Here is a 17,124-nt window from a genome sequence, read left to right as displayed (position 1 = left end):
TACAACTTACTAACAAAGATGAAACAGAGGACGTGGAAGTCCCTGAACAACCCCAGAAAGTTCCCCAAACAAAGGAAGAATTAGCTCAAGTACTAAATATTGGCCCAAACTTAAACCCAGAAGAAAGAAACCAATTACTGGACTTATTGATGGAATTTAGGGATGTTGTAGCCTGGGACAAGTCTCGTCTGACTGCGGCTACCGATAAATTTATGTGTCCCTTAGAGGTCATTACAGATATACCTGTTTCTCACCCACCATATAGAGAGACACCAAAACAGAAAGAGATAGTCGCGGCAGAGATCCAAAGAATGTTAGACAGCAATATTATCCGAGAAAGTCAAAGCCCATGTTCTGCACCAATTGTGATAGTAACTAAAAAAGATGGCTCCCCGCGCATATGTACAGATTTTAGAGGTCTAAATAGGATCTTAAGGCCCAATTACACGCCAGTGCCGCGTATAGATGAGATACTAGCGTTTCTGAATGGTACCAAATACATAAATACGCTGGATATGCAAAACGGTTACAACCAATTATTAATCCGTCCGTGTGATATAGAGAAGACTGCATTCATCTGCAGCCGTGGAAAATTCGAATTTTTGAGACTACCATTCGGCCTAAGCACGGCCCTGGCCCTTTTTCAAAATATGATGAATGTTATATTTGGTGACATTATGTGGAAATATGTAATTTGTTATTTAGACGATTTGGTTTGTCCTAGTCCTTCTTTCCCAGATTTAATAGAAAGAACGAGAATTATTTTATCTCGACTCCGGGAGGCTAACTTAAAACTCAACCCTAAGAAATGTTACTTTGGTTACGAAGAAGCCTCTGTGCTTGGTCACATCGTCGGTAGACGAGGAATTTGTGTAGATCCTGCAAAAACGGAAGCTATAGCAAAGGTACCTACCCTACTACAGTCAAAGAAATACGTAGTTTTATTGGACTTTGTTCTTTCTACAGAGCTTTTGTTCAAGGGTTTTCTACTATTGCCAAACCACTCATTTCGTTGACTAAAAAGAATGCCAAATTCGAATTTGGAGAAACTGAGAAACAAGCCTGGGATACTTTGAAATCTTGTCTTATCTCTGCTCCGGTCCTTGCCCACTTTGATCCGAATCAGGACGCCATAGTTTATTCGGATGCTTGTCGAGACGGAATAGGTGGATATGTCGCACAAATTAAAGAAGATAACAAGGAACACCCAATAGCTTATTTTTCGAAATCATTGTCTCCAGCGGAGCTCAACTACTCCACGGTTGAGCTTGAAGCGCTAGGAGTTACCAAGACAATTTTGCATTTCCACTTTCTATTGGCAGACCGTCCCTTTATTGTGCGGACCGATGCTCATGGTATATGTTACCTCAGAAACAATAAGATGCTAAATTCTCGTTTCTTGCGTTGGGCAATTCGTTTGCAACCCTATCAATTTACGATTCAACACGTCAAAGGCCGCAATAACGTGACCGCCGACTTTTTGTCAAGATGTCCGCTAAAGGATGAATTACCCTCCAAATTTGGTCAAGAAGAAGATTGTGCAGACGTGTGCAACTTAGTGTTATGTCCTAAAATAGATATCAAAACAATGCAAAAAGAGGATGATAAAATTAGAGAACTAATACAAAAGAAGAAAGATAACCCCACTGATCGTGCTCTAAAACCCTATGTTGTAGTTGACGATGTGTTATATCGAGTTATGAACAAAGATAAGAAACTAGTGATACCAGAAAAGGCTATCCCCGATATATTACGAGAGGCCCATTCGTCTCCGCTGTGTGGAGGCCATACGGGATTTTCTCGCACTTACTCTAAAGTGAACGAACGTTACTATTTTCCTAACATGGGGAAAATAGTTAAGGAGTACGTCCGCTCTTGTGACGAATGTCAGAGGGTGAACATCCCTAGAGAAAAGAAACAAGGTTTTCTTCACCCTTTACCTGTAAAAGAGGAATTATTTTCCCGTTGGAGTTTGGATATTTTTGGCCCGCTACATAGTAGCGCAGGCTACAGTTATATCCTAGTCATGATAGAATATCTTAGCCATTTCGCAATATTAGTACCGCTACGAAATATTAAAGCCCCGACAGTGGCTAGAGCCATGTTGGACGAGTTAATCACGCGTTTTGGCCCCCCTAAAGAGGTACTGACGGATAGAGGAAGTAATTTTTTATCAACGATAATGGCCGAACTGAATGACTTATTTGACATTAAACATGTTCGAACTGCAGCCTTTAAACCGTCAACGAACGGACTGTGTGAGCAATTCAACTCTGTCATTGCAAGTTTCCTAACTAAGTACACGGCTAAACAGCCTACTAAGTGGGCGGAATATGTCCGTTTGTGTGCATATGCTTATAATATATCAACATCCCCTATTAGGAAATATTCCCCATATGAGATTGTCTTTGGTCAAAAGGCCAGGTTTCCCACTCAGTTGGACACCCAGTATCAATTCACGAAAATACAGGAACATCAGAAACAACTAAAGTCAATCCGTAAACTAGCTCAGAAGGCTATGACACATGCACAGCAGCAGACTAAATTACGCGTTGATCGCACTAGGCAGCCTATTAAATTAAAGGTTGGTGACTTAGTATTGTGTAGAGATTATTTACCTAAGAAGGATATTTCTCCAAAATTGACACCCAAGTTTATGGGACCGTATTACCTAAGGAGTATTTCCCCCACAAATGCTTGTAAAATCGAATTAGTAGCAAACCCTAACCACACTCAGATTGTAACTATTGAAAAATTAAAGAAGTATTTCCCCCGAGACAACTTACGCGAGCCGGAAGATTCTAGCGATAGTGAGGACGATGAATGTTAAGTGTAATATATAGGTCGCTCATGAGACCTGGTCGCCTCAATTGAGACGTATTTAAAAAAAACAAGAGGAAAAACGTGACGTATAGTCACTAGTGCGTGTATAGAATGTCTCAGATAGCAGAGAATGTCTCCTAAAGCTTATAGACCACACACAAAAAAAAAAAAGTGGAGTACATGTAGTCACATATGGCCTCTGGCATACCGGAACACTTGCATACAGGGCTATAGATAGAGCCAATCTGCGTTGTGAAATTGTAAAAAAAAAAACCTATTTTCATAAACTCTTCGACAGGCAGAAACTAAAGATTACTTCCTGGGATCCATTCCCTCTTCCCCCTTCGATGCTGTAAAAGGCATTAGATACCCATGGCCTACTATGGGAATAGGCACTCATCTTAGTCGGCGGCGCTAAACTTGAATCGAGGAGCAAATAAGTCATTTTTGGAATCAGGGCCCTATCATAACTACTATACCGCGGTAAAAGTTATGTCGAGTTGATACCTAAAGGAATCTTTTGCCAACATATTGGGGCAAATATGATTTTTTTTCTTTGTGTGAATGTTGCCGGCAACGAATGAGTTACTCTTCTTCCTCTTCTATACGACTCCCAATATGCTGTCAAACACGGAAAACCTATAAGAAACACCGGTGTCGACGTAGCTGAAAAAAGAAAATGTCGTTAGTGATCACAAACATTTGTATGCACAAGTGTACCTGAATGGTATACTAAACTCCTCATTCACCTTATAGGATTCCATCCGCTACCGCCGCCTGATTATTTTACTTCCTGTTTTCCTCTGAAAGCAAGAACTCGCCGCTCTCCCTCCTCGTGTCTAGGAATGCGTTAACCTGGAAAATAAAAGCAATGTCAATATCGCTTGTTTTTGTAGCAAAGCCACAAAAAAAACTTATTCTTAATTATGATACACGCGTTAAGGTCACGTGTCACTTGCTTTGCTCTGGGTTATACAATTTTAAAAAAAAGGGAACTTTGATTCTCCCCACTATTAGGCTATATAGGCGTTTTAATTATGCCCGTTGTTCCTTTCCAGAATCTCATCTGACTACTGTGAGTAACGATGGCAATGGCACAAGGGCACCCTGATGAGCATCACTTACCCCTTGGTAATGTGAACTCTGTTGCCACCGCTTATTTCCTTTCTGTCGCTGGGTTCACTCTGGACCCCAATCTGTTTATTACTACTGAGGTTTCTTTTCTCATAACCAACGAAGCCCCCCCTGGACGGCCCTGTCGTCCATGATATAGATAACTATCTTCTTGCTTCCCCTTTTTCTTCTGTCACGGATCTAACCTATGCTAACCAACTTCGTGTTGCTATACACGAAGCATCCACCCAGACCCCCTTCAATGCTGGCCACCATCATTTGGAAGACGTCCTGGGGAGATGGATGACCCATGTCCCTTATGGGACAGTCATTTACACATTCGGGAAGGCCGCCACCGAGCTTCTCCAAGTTAAGCTCCCAAGGCGCCCATTTATGGACCTGGCGGTGGTGTGTCCTAACCCGTGGCATCATTGGCTTGCCCATCCGGAGTTGGGGCTTGACTTCTCCTGCCCAGTGGCGACTCACCATGGGATTGATCGAACCCGGTGTAGCCACGGCATTTTGGAGAGTATGTACCACAGTTATTTAAATTGGAATCTGCCCTCCCCGAATCCCAGTAACTGGGACCCGGACTCGGGGGCTTCTGATGTCTAATCCTCCTCAGTCTGATGTATCATCTGCACCCGGAACCACTTGCACACCAGATGGGTACAACCCCACTGTTTGATAACAGGTCGGAGGCGGGGCGCCATAGCAGCCCCCTCTGTTACGCTGCTCCGTGGAAAACTCAGTCCATAACCCAGAGAGAATGTGACACATGGACGCAGGTGTCAACCCCGGAATGTTGTCCGTGGAAGGGTGGACGTACCCAACTGGTACTCCGATGGGGATGGCCAGCCTCCTTCTGCCCCTTGCTTCACCCCACATGCACTTTGCCAGAGGCACTCTTCCGTCTCTCTCCTGACATACGCTTATGTTTAGCTTCCGTCTTTGCGTACTCCACGCGTGCCTGCCCCGTTTTGGCTTCGAGCTTCGTTCTCCATTCTCGCCATCTTTATATATATATATTTTTTTTTCGCGTGGTTGGGGCGGGAAGTGTAGTGATTAAAGTTTAAAAAAAAATATAAATAAAAATAAAACAAATAATAAAAAAAAATAAATATCAAAAAAATGGAGAAATACGCCTTCATCTCCGTCATGCTTGCTGCTGCTGTGGACCTTGAAATCATATATATGTTTCGTACGTTTTCTGCTACCCTTATGGGTGAAATAGTATGAACTCAAAGTAGACTTATCACCACTTTTCGCCATTAATGTTCTTCTGTTGGAAACTGCGACTGCGCTCTTGTGAGTGCCACTTCTAGATGGGGATGCTCTCCCCCAGAGAACCTCGAATAGTGCTTTGGTTTGCCTCAAATGAACTTTGAGTAGTGTTTCTGCTCTCATCCAAGGAAACTGCCTTCAATGAATTAACCGGCAGTTGGTTCGATAATTCTTCTCCATTGATGTAAGGAGATACGACAGAGACGTAACGACTACATGTCTAACAAAGCAACAAGGGTACCATACGATATCTCTTTAGATGAGGTATCGTGGCACACATCGCATCCAACCACCATCAGACCCCCTAAAGGGAACTCTCCGGCCCCAGGAGCTCAGCCGATTTTACAGTCCATTTGAATGACAACCTTGGTCGTGATATTTATCACTCCTTTGGCAGTTAAATTGCGAGCAAGTAGAACTTGGGTAGGCCCTGAAACATTCACACAACATTGCTCTTGATTGATCGGTATCGATCGAGCTTATTATTTCTAACGACTCTAAAGATGAGTTGTGCATTTGTCGCGGTTATGACCGTTTTTCAAATCCTTCCCATAAGTCCAGGTCTGTGCCCTTAACAGACACATAACGCGGTTAATATACCGCAGAATATTATAAGTTACTATATATAAATCACGCTAGCACTCGTATAAAAATATTATTAACAATAATAATAACAATCATAATAATAATAACTCCCGGACGGAAAATCGATGAAGGACAACCATTACTTGCATATCAGGTCGTATTGAAATCAATACTCGAGTAATAGGATCCTTCATACTTTACATGGCACATATTAAGGACACTCTAGCTCTGTCAACTTGTTTATAATGAATCTAGTATAACTTACTTAAATCTATTTAGAATAACACTTATGAGTATACCCGTCAAATGAGTTAGAACTACAAGTCATGCGACTTTCAAAATTTGGTGGCCCCCTCCATAAGCGGCCCTGTTTCAAAGTGGATATTACTGCTTCACAACCGCGCATGGCGCACAAGACTGTTAGGATATAATGTGACGGTAATTATAATTTTAAGCGACATAATATGTCAAAATAAACAAACAAAAGTGTACTCCTTGAAACTTAAAAGTTAATCGAATATCATTGTGCTTTACGAATTGTTTTTTAACTTGTTCGCGGATACTTCTATTTTAAATTGTTCAAAACCCGTCTCTCAGTCATCGTTAAAACTAAAAAGGAAATCAACTCTTATCAGGTGACGGAAGTGCATCCGACTCAGAATGATGGTTGCGCGAAAAGCCAACAGCAAAGAACACACCAGCATTTATAACAGGAAAATAGATAAATAAAGCGAAAATAGGGAAAGGACATTACAATGAAATGAATAATAATAATAATGTTGCCATTAAATCATCACGATTGGAGTACACCATAGTTTCTGTTAAGCACTTGATTCTTGACGATTCCGGGTTCGATCCCCCCCGATAGACCATTTCTTTTATCCTATATCTTAATTAGCGCCCTCACGAGCGCAAGTTTGTATTTGAATTGGTTATGTAAAAGTAGGTTAGAATCATCACTATCTACACTAGGGGTCCTAAGTTTGAGACCCGAAATATTCCAGTCAAAATTAATATCGTTGCAACAATTGTAGCTAACGAAACAGATAAGTCGGAAATCGAGTCCCGACACACGCACTTTCTGTATGAGGGACACCCACTAAACAACGTTTTTGTTTCACCTTAGGGAATCACTTACTAAAATCACAAGTAAAGCACGCACTTCTGATAATCACTGTTACATTGTAACTTTGGTCACTCTCTTTCATTATGATTTTTTGTTTTTCTGAAATAATTCAGTAGTAATAAAAATTAGTATGGGATGCTCCCAGGATATGAACTGTGAATTCGTTGTACTCGGGTTAGCAATCAACTATGTTAACACTCACTAGTAAAACCAATTGGTAGCTTGACGTGAAGAAATTAAAAACGCATGTTTCAAAAATAATACACTAACAAATCAGGAAGATAGTACTTACCCCATAACAAGAAACCTCCCCTTAGTGTTCCTGGAGACGTAAGTCCTTCCTTCTCCTTCCTTTGTGTTCCCCGAGCAACAGATAATACGTATACTCCAACAAGCTGAAAAATATGAACCACAAAGTTAAGATCTTAATTAAACTCGTTGGTTATCATACTTAATAATTAACACAGTGCACTAATTAGCATCATACTTAATAAGATAACTCTACTATCTAAATCCAGTCATGCGTTAACTACCAAGTTCGTCAAATTCGACTAATAATTAGCCGGGACGCTACACTCAACTTCAGGTCCCCGCGTCCAGCCTATAATACTATGTGTGTGTGTGAGCATTTTTCGTTTCAGGTTTGTCCTTACAGAAGCCGAAGTAGCAGAACCTGCCCAGGTAAAAGCAGTGAAAGGACCTACGCCTTGGAAATAACTGAGTATTCGTTTTCCTTTTTATATTTTTGTTAAAAGATAGATATTTTAATCACTTGAGTGTCAAGTCACTTTGACAAGGGAATTTGACAATTTTCTTTGTTATTCTTACTATGCTACCTACAAAGGGTTGCAAATATAATGAACAAATCACATTGTGCGCAAGATAAGACTGCCTTCTCTGAGGGTCTTAGTTATATTAATTAGCTTTATAGAGCTCAAAACCCTACAATATTATTTCAGGAAATCTCTAACAATCAAGATAACATGCACGTTAACCGAGAATTTCTCAAGTGCTGGATTGCCCTATTGTGAGATACGTCTTATCTTGAACACTATGGGTACACACAGTTGTAATAATGTGTAAAAATACAAACCAGTCAGTCATATCAGTCTGATTGATGTGGTTGAAAATTCTCAATAAGTGTAAAACTAGCCATGAATTTCAATTATGAAACAACTATAAAAATTGATACTCGTTTGCTTGAGTTTGTGTTAAATTTTTAGTTAAGATTGATTGATATAAATTTTGAAGATACTTTGGAACTAACTATGTTAACTGGCGTATTTGTAAAAGTATAATTAGATTTAAGTAAATCTTGTTGAATCTCAACTCTATTTATTAGTTCTATGGTTTACGAAGTAACCTAAATTCGAATCTCACAATCTTTGTTAGAGTTTAATTTAAAAAAAGGTAGATAATATTAACATCTCAAGGTATAAAAGATTGTATACAATAGACTTCTTGTACTCATGCATGAAAATCTGAACGACTGACCACTTCTTATTTTCTAAATGAGGAAAACAATGCAAAAATACTTATCTGACAATGTTAAGAAGTCCCTGGTCGGAAGCCGGCGTCTGTAACAGTATACTAGATGAATTCTCTCAGTTGAAATGCAAAACCCCCTTCTTCCCCTCTCTCTCCGAACATTCGTCAGCTGAGCTGATAGTTTACGAGCCACTTATCATTATACCAAGCTGTATAATTAACTCATTTCCGTCACGCTGGCTAAATTCAAACTTCCTTTTAACACTCTAGTCCTCAACCTGACTACATCTGAAAACAAAATATACGGCCAATGTATGTCAATATGGCCATTACGTCCTGACGTTTTCATAACAAACCAGGTATTGCCCCTTTTGTAAAGTACCTTGGATTTACTCACCATATGATTCATCACCCATTAATCATTACAGTAAGTGGAAAGAATATTTAATAACTCAGTTTCCTCCATCATTATCATTCCACTCACAACGAAACAAGCCGAGTTAGGTACATCAATCAATTTGAGAAGAACTTGTCTTACCAGGACATTGTTCGATCTTCATCCACAGTCACAGCTTGAACACAAGAGTATAACGAAATACTTTAATTTGTATAATATTTACCTGTACCGTGGGCAAAAAGTGCTCATAAATATGTAATATACTTAGTAGAATGTTCATTTTAAATTAACAGAAAAGAAGAATGTTTTTAATATGTGTAAGAGATTATTATGGGATAGTTGTGGCTATGTACATGTTATGTGTTGACCTAGTCAAGTGAATTTATGTATTTTATGGTTTTAAAAGGGAATATTTAAGACATATCAAGCAATAAAGGTGAGACTAATGAACTTTGGATATCTGAGTTGATTCTTGCATAAAGAAAAGTAATTATCGTTTCGTAACTTATATTTTACTAGACGGACCAGGTTAACGACGCTTTTCTATAGAGTCGTTATAAAAATTTGGTTTACCAAACCCGGGACTTTTGAAAATTCAGTTCCCGAAGAAGGAAAGTAGGGCTGAATTTACTTTGATATTACCATTTATGAATACAAACTTAACCGTATTACGAAGCGGTAAGGTCATCAAAAGAATAATGGATAGTGAAATTGTGCAACAGGAATCAAATACCAGTAATCCAGGTGAAATTAGTGCAACACCAAGTTTGTCATCTGAGGATCGACTTTTGTTAGCTGTGCAGCGACAAATTATGCAAATGACGACTGAGATAAAACAAACCATGGAACAGAAGCTCAATGAATCTAACACAAACATGGAACAGAAGTTCTATGAAGCTAACAAAACCATGGAACAGAAGTTCTATGAAGCTAACAAAACCATGGAACAGAAGTTCTATGAAGCTAACAAAACCATGGAACAGAAGCTCAATGAATCTAACAAAACCATGGAACAGAAGTTCTATGAAGCTAACAAAACCATGGAACAGAAGCTCAATGAATCTAACACAAACATGGAACAGAAGTTCTATGAAGCTAACCAGACCATGGAACAGAAGATAGAATTGAAATTCAACGAAGCTAGCAAGCAGTATGAAGAATTAAGTAAACGAATAGAACGGATAGAACTGAAATCAGACGATACGAAACAAACAATCGTCCAGGTGATGAACGACATATCCTCGCAGTTTGAAGAGAAGTTAAAAAGGTTAGCCGATGAGTGTCAAGAAAAGCACGATCAACAAGATCATGAAATCTGTGCTATAAAAAGGGATTTAACATTAATAGAATCTTCCGTTAAACATCAAAAGATTCAGTTGGCTACTATGCAGGAAGAAATTAAAACGTTACAGGCTAGAGATAACATTTATCGCAATAATCTGGGCAGTGATCGCTTCGAGTTTCCCCAATCACCGGATATAAATACGCCTTCGCCGGAATCTGAGGAGGATATTATATTAGAGGAAAATTGTCCGAAGATCACTGATGAACGAAATATAAAGGGTATCATGACACAGCATGCTACGGACCGGAACAATCACACCACAAGAACAAGGAGTGAGAAAAGAAAGGTAAAGTTAAGTGTCAAGATGAGCGAAATCAAAGCCATGAGTAAATTTAGTGGTAAGTGCAATGAAAATGCTAGTTCTTTCTTAGAGAAATTCCAAGACGAATGTAATATAATGTCTATCGACCGATCACAATACATGAAATTAATACCCCATGTATTACTCCCACCTTGTTCCTTATGGTTTAAGGCAATACGTGATCACATTAGTACATATGAGGAATTTAAAGCGGCATTGATCGCGAATTACGAAAATGACTTTTTGCTGGCAAACCGAGATGCCACTCTTAGAAATCAACATTTCAATCCTCGATTGCACAAATCTATTGTAGAGTTTGTTGTAAATGTCTATAATGAATTAAAGGTCGTTAATCCCTTGCAATCGGAATCAAGAATAATTGCATCGATTCGCAATTTGCTTCCATTTAAATTACAGCAGATCTTATTTTCCACACAGTGTATGAGTTTCAGTCATTTATTAATGCTGGTACAATGCTACGAAACTCAATATCATGCTATGAATCTAACACAACCAGGAATGGGTAAAAATAAGAATAATACAGATCATTTGGTCCCTGTTCGGAATTTGAATATCCGAAGTGTGAATAATAATGGACCGAACCTAAGACGAGTCTACTCTAGCAATCAAAATCAACAAAATAGACAAGGCTATGTAGGGAATCCGCCTAACCTAATCAACCGAAGTAGACACAAAAATAATAGAAATACATGTCGAAATCCTAGAGATGCTACCAATCCTATGTATAGACATAATCAGTGTTCACGAGATGGTACTTCGTATCAAAATTCAAATCACGATGAAAGACATGTACAACCTAATGTAGAACATAATCACGATTGTGCAGTACAGTGCACTTTATTAGATTCATATGCCAGTGCGAATGTAACATGATTAACGTTAACGAAATTAGGTTAAACCCATGTTGGTTATAGATTCTTATGAATTTTCGTTTTAAAGTTTGTGTTAATATTAATAATGAAAACGATGGTTATAAACATTTGACATGCATCTAGTTAAAGAGTTAGTAGCACCCAACATTCTTGATCAAATAAATAAGAATGAAAAATAACCATAATAATGAAAAATGTGTTTATTTAATAACAAAAAGGTGTCTTTTGTTTCTGTAAAATAAATTTATTTACTTCTATTTGATTATTCAAACGTAGGTTATGTTTAATTTTTATTCTTTCTTATTAATGTGAAGAATCATAATTCAATTTATAATTAGTTAAAGGCAAAAATTATTTTATATCAGATTGATTTGTGTTTAATTATCAAAGATTATGTTAAGAATAAGATCCATTCTATAAAATCAATTATTTAATGACTACCTTGAGTGAAATTCTTCTTTATTTTGGACATCTTAGTACTACTATGTATACCTTACAATTGCAACATCTAACTTATTTGTTATACAATGCGCCCGAAAAGAACAAATATTATTTGTCACATCATCGTTTGTAATAATGATCGAAACTAGTAATCCTGATAATTTGTGTTTCACCCTCGTTAATTATATTTCTAAGCGACGATGTTTTTAATGATAAAGAATAAATAATAATGTAATAAAAGAAAAATATTAATGAAATCAAAGATTTATTGTAAATGTATTTATGTGAATGATAATAACTAATATTTTATATATATATGAGGGTTAACCAAAAAGTAATGAAGATATATACGAGGTGTGATCAAAATATAAAGAACATATGTAATGTACGAACATTAATCTAATCAGACCAATGGTTCTTGAATATAAAAGCCAAGTCTACTCATGACTTTTATATTCAGTCCCTTTGTCGGGCGACATTTTCTATAACGAAATACTTTAATTTGTATAATATTTACCTGTACCGTGGGCAAAAAGTGCTCATAAATATGTAATATACTTAGTAGAATGTTCATTTTAAATTAACAGAAAAGAAGAATGTTTTTAATATGTGTAAGAGATTATTATGGGATAGTTGTGGCTATGTACATGTTATGTGTTGACCTAGTCAAGTGAATTTATGTATTTTATGGTTTTAAAAGGGAATATTTAAGACATATCAAGCAATAAAGGTGAGACTAATGAACTTTGGATATCTGAGTTGATTCTTGCATAAAGAAAAGTAATTATCGTTTCGTAACTTATATTTTACTAGACGGACCAGGTTAACGACGCTTTTCTATAGAGTCGTTATAAGAGGCATCCTAACAATAATGTGTGGTCAGCGCACCTACACTTAATTCTAGGCTTCCGGTTTAGTTGTTCAATGATACAAAATTGATTCTTGTGATATTACTACAATCACATACAATATTTAAACAGGTTTCTATACCTATATTCTGACGATGTGTGGTCAGCACATTCAGGACATCTAACTGAAAAACATTCTGTATTCGAATCTCACCTTCGAATAGCCTCATTTTTGGGTAACCCCTGCAGGTTCCATTGATTACTATATCTTTTTTAGATTTGATGTGTGGTCAGCCCCGTTGAATAAATATACATAATAAACAATTAAAAAAGGAATTCGGTGGACTTCCTATGTAAACAAGTACTTCGCATAAGACAAGGATATTATGTAACGCATTAATGATTATGTAGTCTAATAGTCTCTCTGATTGCAGATCCATATCCATTGCCTACCCATTGTGATGTCTAGAGTAAGGCCCCCCCTGGTATCTGGAGGTACCCAAGGATCCAGATTGCAGCCTGTCAGCCCCCTGCAGGGCTGATCCAGAGGGACGATATGGAAATTGATTATTATTATTATTGTTCAATCCATCACTGTTACTAGTGGACAACAGTGACCACACACCTAGACTTCCATCCGGATACAGAACTTTCTCTGTGCCGTAAGAATTATAAACTCCTACTGTGACAAGAAAATCTCTTTTATCTACGGACAGACTTCCATTGACTTACCTCAGTTCTTTGCTTACAGGTGAAAAACTCTTCTCGTAGCAGTACAAAAACAAAATTTGGACAAGTGATAAGACTCAAAATTAAAAGGAATAAAAACTCCTTCAAATCAGCGTTGTGAAAAATCATAAGAAGATTGTAAGCAATGTCAAGAGACTTTAAAACTTTCTCAATATATGGAACAACTCACTTTCATTGTAATAACCACGATCTAACGTACCAAAAAAAAACCATGGAAAGTTATTGTGTAAATTTAAAATTAAATTTCTATTGTTGGTCATTTAAAGAAGCCTATATGTGAGTATAGTAATCGAGTTTACACATTTTCATTCCACCATGTTAAAGACCGTAAGTTTTGGAACCCTCTGTATAGTTATGTTTTGGCAAACACCGAAGCGAAAAAGACAAGGAAGTAATTTATTAAATTACCCATTGCACATTGTAATTCACTGTGGATCAACAACAAGGTCACCATGACGTCACCATATAGAATTATTCTCCGCATAACTAAATCACCTTACACTATGTATTTAAGATTTAAAAAAAAAATAGAAAAGTTCATCACAACGGAAATCTATGGTTGTTATCAGTCAAGACTAGTTGACGTAAAAGAAAGAACGGAACATACTTCCGGTGTGCTTTAAAAACATATCAACCATGGCTTATGTTGTGGTTAACTTTTGCGTTTAAAATCTATCCTATAAATCAACAAGATTCACTAACATGATGAAACATGATGTAATTTTACTTCGTAAACTTTCCTTTGTAACCGCAAAGAAATCCCTCTCGATTTCGGTGTGTATATTAAAAAAGAAAAGGAGACATAAAATATGTTAATATTATTAATAAGAAGAAGAATAGGAATACTAACAATACTAACCTATAACCCCCCCCCTAACATTCCCCCATTATTATAGAGAAATGCTATGTAGTCCCCTGCAATAACATATACTCTGGTATAGCAAATGTAACTGCATCCCCGACTATTAAACTTTGTATCTGTTATTACTATAGGCCACTAGGGCATAAGCTAACACACTAACCATAGGGTCAGTATTTTAACCATTCAGACTCCCCCTTTGCTAACAGAACCACTCATGGAAAAAGAAAGCTAAAGTAATGGCATATAAATCTCTAGGTGCGCTAAATCGCACCAATCAGTTGTAATGTCTGTATATTGTCAGTATACGTAAAAATAATCAATGTGTATAGTGTATTGTATACCACACAGGTTGAGAGAAACCAAATCGAGGTCGAAATAGCAATCTAGCTGAGTAGAAGTTTAGAAAAACACAGGTACACACTATGATTACCCTGTATAGAACAGAGCTATACAGTAAGTTTGAAATATATTATATTTTGATTGCATTATCAATATAAAGAGCAATAACTAATAATGTGAGATGCATTTTTGATAACAATAGGATGATTTTAATATAAAATGCGTCTAGACGCATTTATAACATTTATTAAGCATTCAGCAACTGTTTTAATCGCTAGTTGTTAATTACTCAAGTTATTTTACATATGTAATGGAGTACTCAAAATAATTTAAATACATTACAGGTTATAAAATATTCACATGATTCTGGAAAGTAGAGTATAGCCTATGATTTATAAAGTATAACTGGTATATAGAAACAACATAAGAAATGTTGTTCACAAACTGTAAAGCACAACCCCGCCATAATTTAAAAAAAAAGAGAAAAAAAATGTTCATTGCATGTTTTTCCCATTTGACTTATACTATAACCAATGGAAAATTCTCTTGTAATTTATCGTCCTTCTCAGTCAAACTTTAAAAGCGCTTCACACTATTTTTTTTTGTTTGAGTGTATATAATGTTAAAACTTCTTTCACTTCTAGTTGAATAAACTTAGTAGCCTGCGACAATCACCCTTAACACGTATAACTATAATTGTACTCAGTACCGTAAATACAATTGTAATTAACAAATCATTGGATTCACAAAATCTTACTTTTCTTTATACTATTAGAAGCTGTACTCATAATCGGTTCAAAGTCATGCTTAATAATATGGTTAAGAATTGGTTTACAAAAAAAAATGTACTATTGTGAGTTCACACGAAACCTTTTGATAATTATACGCTAGAAGGATTCCAAGATTGTAAGGTTTCATTTTACATATTTTAACCTACTATTTTGCTAATGGAATTGAGTAACATTTAAACGTACTATAGTTAGTTATGACACACGAAATCTTACAATCACGCTCTCTTGCAGTTTAGTCGTGCATAATCTCCAATTCCTCAAGAAAGTTTGTTGTTAGTTCCTAGCGCCTTGTGTAAGGCCAGTTCTATATTAACCCTTTAACTCCCAGCAACTTGCCTTGGACAACCGTTTCTGTAATTGAATATAGATGCCAGAAAGATAACTTTCGACATTTTTTTGTTTATTTTTTTTACCGAGGTCGGCGGATAACTGTTACACAGTTGTGCCTCGAAGTCCTAAGCCGGACTCCAAATTATGGGGCGAGACGCCCGCGCTTTTCAAATTGTGTGTGTAGTAAGGAAAAGAGAGATAGGGAAAACGGAGTCGGTTGAGGTTCAGATCGAATTAGCGACCTGATGCCTCATTGACACCAATCCACACGCATGTATTAGTGGTATGACCCTAGCTTTGATTTTACTCAGATCACAGGGCTGGGTCCTAAATGCAATATTTAGGGAATACCACGAAAGCAATAAAGACATGAAATCTATTAGGTAGTTAAAACTAGGTGTAAAATATAAACGGTAAAAATAATTGTAAAATAGAAATTTCCATCCCGGCGTGATAGAGAAAAAATCATAGAAAACCTAGAAGTCTTAACCACTAATGAGCATGCGCGTGAAGAAGTCTCTCCCATGCTCGATGAGGCTCGTGACGTCGCCTTCGAGCTACGTCAGAAATGGCAGAAATGCGTGGGACGTAACGTCTTTATAAGCGAGGCCTGCTCGCCGCTCCGGTTGATTCTTCAGTAGAACGTCGACGAGTGTGTGTGCTCCCTAGACCCGGACGCTTAGTAGAACAACAGGTATGTGATTATTTTTTCTAAGTTCCCCCTTTCACTCGGGATGAGTACTTTGGAGATTTGTAGTAGCACCTTGTGAATGTTTCGTGACGAATACGAAGTCCCTTCAATCCGAGACCAAATTCCCTCTTCGAGAATTAACATTTTTCTCTTCGGGCCAATGCAAGTTGCGATATACGTAGTTCATATTTAGTATAAAAACCTTCTAGCACCCATTGAGTATTATAGGGGTTGTGCTCCCACTTAGATGATGTAGTATAACTTTCAAGTTGTCATTCCAAGTATCCGATTTTGTAAAATTCACCTGTATTCTTATTTTTGTTTTTTTTTCAATAAACAGTCAAGTGGAATGGTCTCTTTGATTTAGTCAAGCTAATCCCACCTAATTAGATTCAGCTCACAGTCTTCATATGTTACCTGGGTTTCGATTTCTAGTACCAAGCTCTACCACTGATAGTGCACTTTCTCATCATCTTCGAACCAGTAAGCTAAAGACGTTTTTCGAGACCGAGGCTAAAGGGAGTTGGACTCCGAACCAACTTTATAATACTGGGTGGAGAGTGAAGAAGTGATCTCAATTACGATTTCACAAAAGAAAGTGTACACAATTGCTACGCCAATCTCAGAACAACAAAACATCATATATAACAATATACATAATCTGCATATTTCTTTCATGAAAAATAAACACATAGCGCTATCAATTCTTTACCTTTA

This window comes from Thermobia domestica, chromosome 14 (assembly GCF_964235325.1).
Source record: "Thermobia domestica chromosome 14, izTheDome1.hap1.1, whole genome shotgun sequence".
Lineage (NCBI taxonomy): Eukaryota > Metazoa > Arthropoda > Insecta > Zygentoma > Lepismatidae > Thermobia > Thermobia domestica.
The sequence above is the reverse complement of the archived record's forward strand: the minus strand, read 5'-3'. Positions refer to the sequence as shown.